The sequence below is a fragment of the Salmo salar genome, chromosome ssa22 (genome assembly GCF_905237065.1).
Source record: "Salmo salar chromosome ssa22, Ssal_v3.1, whole genome shotgun sequence".
In the NCBI taxonomy this organism is placed as follows: Eukaryota; Metazoa; Chordata; class Actinopteri; order Salmoniformes; family Salmonidae; genus Salmo; species Salmo salar.
Window position 1 is genome coordinate 33,564,928 of NC_059463.1, and position 7,698 is coordinate 33,572,625.

A 7,698-nucleotide genomic window follows, 5' to 3' on the forward strand; every position below is an offset into this window, starting at 1 on the left:
GAGCTGGGTACATTTTCATAAAGCATCTCGGAGTGCTGATCTAGGGTCAGTTTTACCTTTTTGATCAGAATAAATAAGAGGGGGGACCTGATCCTAGATCAGAACTCCTACTCTGAGACGCTTTGTCAATAGGGGCCCTGGGCTACTCTCAACATCCCCATGTAGGCTAACAGAGAGCGCAGTAACAGGTCAGTAACATGAACACTTCAACAACTTTGGTAGTCAGCAAAGAATTATTAGAATACAGATTTCATTATGTAGGCTAAATAAGGATGTACAGCTTCAAAGCACTCAAAAGCAAATGTAACAATAGGTAAAGGGTGTCAAAACGGTTATGCCACATTTGGCCAAGCACAAGATGTATGGACGTTTTATATCACCCATCACTTTTCTTATAAATTGTTTGTGAAGCATCTATGTAGGCCTCATGATAGGTTATGATGGTTTCATTAAGCGCGATAAGTTAAATATTCATTTAAACGATCCTTTATAATACATTTTGATACAATGGAAATGTTAATTTCAAGCTGAACAAAGATATAGGCGTTTCCTTCATATTCCCAATGTGTTCTCTATTACAGATGTCTTGCGGGTAACATCTTGAAAAAGGTCTTAAAGCAGCTCCCGTGCGTGAACAATGTCAGGAAAGAGTGGCACGTGCCGGTTCTTTATGCAAGGGAAATTAGTTATCGTGTAGCCTAACACAATGATTAATGTTTTTTTGTGTTAAATAGCCCAGATAAACTATTGGCACAATACTTGGAAAGGATAATAGGCTACATGGTAAACCCTTTCAATTAAATCCCATGGAAAATGTGTTCGACACTGTACAAGTTCAATGCAATCGAAATGCATGCAGAATGGCATACGATGATTATTGTCTGATTATTGACCTCGACGTTCTGGTAATAAATACGCCTACATGTACGTGAGTAGGCCTACAGGCGGTACTGTGAGATATTAAGACTGAGAAAAGAATAAAGAATATTAAGCTAGTGCAACTTGAGAGATATGATTTGGTAAAAATAGCATATCAACCCCTTACAATCTCAGAGCCTATATAATGACTAACATCTAAAAAACGTAATTATGAAACTGGCCATTCAAAAAAACAAAAATTATCCCACTAAAAACACGCCAAAAAGGATAACACGTCCTATAACTGCCTACAAAGAAGTAGGCTACATTTAATTGACACAGCAAGTTCTGGTCTTGAAATTCATTTCCGATAATTTCTCGATAGGTTTCATCACTTTTATCAGCAGTCCTTCTGGTACCGAAGTCAGTGAGCATCATGGTTAAAGGAAAAAAGCAATTAGCCTAATTCAATTCAAAACGAATTACTTTCGAGGTTTAAGTGCAGCCAACAAAACATGTTTTAAAGTTGGGCTAGATCTATATTAACTTGTGCAACCGTGCAATATTTTTCCGTCTCTTAAATGAAGTTAAACACGGTAAATGACTGCTGGCAAGTTAATGTCGGCCATAAAAATGTGGATTATGGTGGAAAACTACAAATGACTAGTCACTATTGATTTCCGCATTATGCTGACATGTTTTGGGGGAAACAAGGGAGAAAAGTGAGAACGGTAGTGAGTGGGGAGATCACATCTGGTACGTTCAGAATCTGGATTTGTCAGATATTCATTGAAAAATAAACAATTAAAAGGCAAAACAACGATATCAGAACGCTGAAGTATAGCCTACACGTTTTAAAAATAAATACATGTTAAGAAAATACAAATTTAAGAACATAGGTTTCTGCTGCATCGGAATGAATTAGATTAAATTCAGGAAAAAGTGGGGATAATGTTATGAACCTTTTTACAGACCATTTCAAAGATTTATTTTAGTGTTTTCACTCGTTCCAAATTAACTTCAATTAGAAACATCAAATTGCATGTTTACTGGTGTTTACAGCTCTTCACTTACTCCTCGACTACATTGCTTTCCTTGGGTGATTGGAACTTGCTCCCCATTTCAACTTCGACCTTTTAACCTCTGACTCGCCTTGGGCTGACTCGGTCACCGGGTTGGAGAGGCAACACTCAGTTGACTAAATATTCAAAAAATTCTCTCAATCGATTACCAACAAACCACTCCAACTCCACTTATCTGTCACAGGCTATACTGCAAATTGAAATCTGTCTGGTGTGAAGTTGAATAAGTTCTGTTATTTTGTAGAATCACCTCAGAATAGGAACTTGCACATTTAACAATGATGCGTGCCCTTTTTTTACTGACTTTGACAGTCATTTATTTTTGTATAAGATTGAAAACATGATAAATCAAAAATATTATTATTATTAACATATTCATAAAATAAATGTTTGTTTATAAATTAAACTATATTATTATTGAGACAATTGTATGTTGTTGTAATGTGTAATTAATATGAGCAGGTATGTTATTCACATGAATTTTATTAGCCTTAGTTCACCCGGTGATCCTTGGCATTAAGTGTAGAGACACATACCAATATACTTTTAAAGATTTGACTCGAACTTTAGTTTGTTAATGGACAAATCACTTTGTATAAGGGCTGTCCCGCTATTTGCAGAACCATGAGCTTGGGTCTGAAACAATCGATGTTAGCGAAATAGAAGAATAATGAGCACCCGGTTACATTAAGATCATTGATGGTATAGGCCTATACTTTTTATTTATCGTTTAGGGAGGGCACTTCATAATATCAACTTGGAGAGATCCGTTATTTTAACGTGACGGTCATGACATAAGGCTGCCGAAAATAAAGGTAACAGAGATACCTTACAGTTTATCGTCAATGTTGTGTAACATAGTAGATATAACAGGCCTGCATGCCTGATTCATGTAGACGATAAATGAAAATGAATGATTCTTTCCGTCTGAACAGCCTATGCAGAAACAAAGGGCCCATAATACTGGGGTATTCAAACTCTTCTCGTTCTTTGTCTACCCTATTGTAGCATATCATACTCCTAATGTAAAGTAACATATCATACTAAATGGAGTGGGACGGATTTTAGTCAAATATAATAGTCTATGTTTAGTTGTGAGACCACAGCCAGCGTGCAGAGAGGCTTCAATCTAGAGCGAGCTGATGCTGCAAGTTTGTGAGAGAGTGAAATATTGTTTTCAGTCTGATTGAACGCAAACATGCAGCTTCTCTCTGCCTGCCAGAAGTTAACGTCTCTGCAGTATAAAATAGCAGCATTCAAACGCATAATTCCCTAATCTGTATTTAAGTGTTTTGCCTTGTTATAACCACACAATTCAATAGGAAATAAGAATAGAACCAAATGTCACCTCAAGAACAATGTGGTCAGTATTTGCTAAAACATGACGGCATACCTGTTTATGTTCTTGTATTGATACTACTCAGTAGTAGACCTCTGTTAAACGTAATACTGGATGAACTACACTGGGAATTCCTAGTGGGATATAGGCTATCCAGCCAATGCTTTCTATTTATGGAGATTCTATCAGAGATTGGGGCACCATTGCGTGTGTTCAATATCTGCTGTTCATAGCGGAATTATTCTGTTGATGATGTGTTTTTCCATCAACCTACTAAAAAAGTTATATGTTTCATGGTGACTGATGGGTTTTCGTTGCACTTCTCTGTTCCAACACTGTATGCCTGGAAGCCTTTTCCAGCACCAGCCGCCAACTCCGAGTCCACACCCACTACGCCACGTGCACTGTTACGCAGGCTTTCAGGCTGCGTAATCCTGAACGAGCACGTCGAGAGCAACAAGCAGTTCGCAAACAACTTTTGCCAGCACAGTATTTTAACATGTTTCAAGATTGTATGCATAGTAAAGGATCGCCTATTTGGTTATTGACTATGACTATGACTATTGACCCGATATCTGATGTAAATAAAAGTATACAACTTTTGGTGATTCTTCCTTGAATGTCAGCGAAAGATTATGCTACGGTGTGTGTAGATAGGCCTTTCGGCTTATCAATGGAGATGAATAGTCGAGCTATTATTATAGTTGAGGTTAAGCACATTTTGCGTATTCGCAAATGCTCATGTTTCATTGTCATTCTATACCCATGTTTCACTATCAACAGGTAAAAAAATTCGACTCCGGTGGGACTCGAACCCACAACCTTTGAATCACCACGATCTTTAACCTAGAAGTCCAATGCGCTATCCATTGCGCCACGGAGCCGCTGACGTCTTGGGAAGCAGTTTCAAATACGACCCTCGCCTTTGAAACATGTCCATCTTTTTATCTTCACGTCATTCTGTCAAGATTAGGGCGGTTATGAAATAGGCTGCACACGATTTGAAGTAAAATCCAAAGTCTCAAAAAAAATCCATCAAACGCTTTTATTTTTGGGGTTTCAAAATAGATGACCCAAGCTGTGGCCTACAATAACTCTAGTTTTTTGGTCATATATTATTACGCTACATTTCACCTACTGCAAATCTACAATTCCAGTGTTTTTTAATTGCTATATTGTATTTACTTCGCCACCGTGGCCTTTTTATTGCCTTTACCTCCCGTATCTCACCTCATTTGCTCACATTGTATATAGACTTGTTTTTGTACTGTATTATTGACTGTATGTCTGTTTTACTCCATGTGTAACTCTGTGTTGTTGTATGTGTCGAACTGCTTTGCTTTATCTTGGCCAGGTCGCAGTTGTAAATGAGAACTTGTTCTCAACTTGCCTACCTGGTTAAACAAAGGTAAAAAACAGTAAATAAATAAAATAAACATAGGCCCATCATAAACTCAACACAACCGTTACATCACTCCAGCACAGTCACAGTACCATCTCTTACACATTAGGAATTTGATGGTCTTTCGTTACAATATTGTACTGGCGGTTCGGAACAATAGTCGAGGAAATTTCTGGTAGAGCAAACCAATCATATCCCTGTTCCTACCAAGAAGTTACGAAGAATTGCACTCACCAACCAATCAGAGACGGCACGGCTACCAAGACATTACCATGAATTAGCCAATGAGAACAGAGCTGTGGAACGCCACTGATGACGCTTCCATATAAAATTGGCTTATCAGACTAAAAGTTGATAGATATTTGGTTGAGTGAGGTTCCCATTTATTGCATGAGATAACATACATAGTTTCCCTGCAAAAGATTACCGTAGAAAGGATGCAGAGACGTGTATTCCATGTTGTTCTAGTGAGGCGGAAAGAACCGTACGCTCTCCTCTCACCTGTGCTAACAGTTTCTTACAACCTGTATACATACCTAGGCTACATACAGTCAGGTGAAAATTATTGGCACCCTTGATAAAGATGAGCAAAAAAGACAATTAAATAAATAATTCAAATATTGAGCTATATTGTATGCAAAAAATGCTATTATTATTTTTACATTAATACAATTGCTCAGAGAAAGAGATTTGATTTAACACGTTTAAAAAAAAAATAAAATTTGTTAAAATGATTGCCACCCCTGTTTTCAATACTCCGGCACCCTCCCCCTGCAAAGATAACGGCACTGAGCCTTTTTCTAAAATGTTTTATTTGATTGGAGAACACATTGGTAGGCCATTCCTCCATTCAACATCTTTCCAGATGCTTGATATCCTTTGGTCTGTGCTTATGGACTGCCCTCTTCAATTCAAACCACAGGTTTTCAGTGGGGTTCAAGTCCAGAGACTGATATGGCCATTGCAAAATGTTTATTTTGTGGTAAATTAATCATTTCTTTGTGGAGTTGGATGTGTGCTTTGGGTTATTGTCTTGCTGGAAGATCCACTTGCGGCCAAGTTTCAGCTTCCTGACAGAGGCAACCGGGTTTTTTGCTAAAATAACATGGTACTTGGTAGAATTCATGATTCTGTTGACCTTAACAAAGGCCCCAGGACCAGTGGAAGCAAAACAGCCATTAAACAACAAAGATCCACCACCATATTTTACAGTAGGTATGACGTTCTTTTCTTCATCCTTCCTTCGACACTGGTGTGCGTGGCCACTCATGTTTTACTATCAACAGGTCAAAACCTAAACTCCGATGGGACTCGAGCCCACAACCTTTGAATCAATTCAAGCCTTTACTTAGAAGTCCCATGCACTTTCCATGACAAGGATATCGTTCATCAGTCGAGGTTATGCAACTAAGGAATTAATAAGTGTAGCGAATTCACCAGGATTTTTTTTAAGCAAAAATGAACATACTGGCCGACACGGTCCTGACATAGCGGCTGTATTTAGCCTAGAATTGTGTTTCTTATGCTTTCTTTTCCTTACTTTGAAAATATGAGAGTAGAAAAGCATTGGGCTTCTGCCAACATATATCATCCTCCATAACGTTTTAATATGAAACCTGTCTATTTTTGTCAAACCATTCACTTTCGTCAGGCTTTGAACTTGTAGAAGGGTACATTTGGTAGGCCTAAACACCACAGGAGTTAAATCTTGTTTATCCCAGTTTTAGAGAAAGGGCTTAATCTATAAATGTAATATCATGATCCCATCGAAAATGTAATCATCAAATCAAATCAATTTATATAGCCCTTCTTACATCAGCTGATATCTCAAAGTGCTGTACAGAAACCCAGCCTAAAACCCCAAACAGCAAGCAATGCAGGTGTAGAAGCACGGTGGCTAGGAAAAACTCCCTAGCAAGGCCAAAACCTAGGAAGAAACCTAGAGAGGAACCAGGCTATGAGGGGTGGCCAGTCCTCTTCTGGCTGTGCCGGGTGGAGATTTTAACAGAACATGGCCAAGATGTTCAAATGTTCATAAATGACCAGCATGGTCAAATAATAATAATAATCACAGCTGTCGAGGGTGCAACAAGTCAGCACCTCAAGAGTAAATGTCAGTTGGCTTTTCATAGCCGATCATTGAGAGTATCTCTACCGCTCCTGCTGTCTCTAGAGAGTTGAAAACAGCAGGTCTGAGACAGGTAGCACGTCCGGTGAACAGGTCAGGGTTCCATAGCCGCAGGCAGAACAGTTGGAACTGGAGCAGCAGCACGGCCAGGTGGACTGGGGACAGCAAGGAGTCATCATGTCAGGTAGTCCTGGGGCATGGTCCTAGGGCTCAGGTCCTCCAAGAGAGAGAAAGAGAGAATTAGAGAGAGCATACTTAAATTCACACAGGACACCGGATAAGACAGGAGAAATACTCCAGATATAACAGACTGACCCTAGCCCCCCGACACATAAACTACTGCAGCATAAATACTGGAGGCTGAGACAGGAGGGGTCAGGAGACACTGTGGCCCCATCCGACGATACCCCCGGACAGGGCCAAACAGGAAGGATATAACCCCACCCACTTTGCCAAAGCACAGCCCCCACACCACTAGAGGGATAACTTCAACCACCAACTTACCATCCTGAGACAAGGCCAAGTATAGCCCACAAAGATCTCCGCCACGGCAAAACCCAAGGGGGGGGGTGCCAACCCAGACAGGAAGACCACGTCAGTGACTCAACCCACTCAAGTGACGCACCCGTCCTAGGGACAGCATGGAAGAACACCAATAAGCCAGTGACTCAGCCCCTGTAATTGGGTTAGAGGCAGAGAATCCCAGTGGAGAGAGGGGAACCGGCCAGGCAGAGACAGCAAGGGCGGTTCGTTGCTCCAGAGCCTTTCCGTTCACTTTCACACTCCTGGGCCAGACTACACTCAATCATAGGACCCACTGAAGAGATGAGTCTTCAGTAAAGACTTAAAGGTTGAGACCGAGTCTGCATCTCTCACATGGGTAGGCAGA

General features: G+C 40.0%; 1 non-coding gene across 1 annotated transcript; it reads right to left on the reverse strand.

Annotated features, from left to right (window-relative positions):
• Positions 1 to 4,073: 4,073 nt before the first annotated feature.
• trnar-ucu (transfer RNA arginine (anticodon UCU)) lies at positions 4,074 to 4,163 on the reverse strand. The gene is given in 2 exon segments: positions 4,074 to 4,109; positions 4,127 to 4,163. It is a non-coding gene; the product is annotated as a tRNA-Arg (tRNA).
• Between the last annotated feature and the right edge of the window lie 3,535 nt (positions 4,164 to 7,698).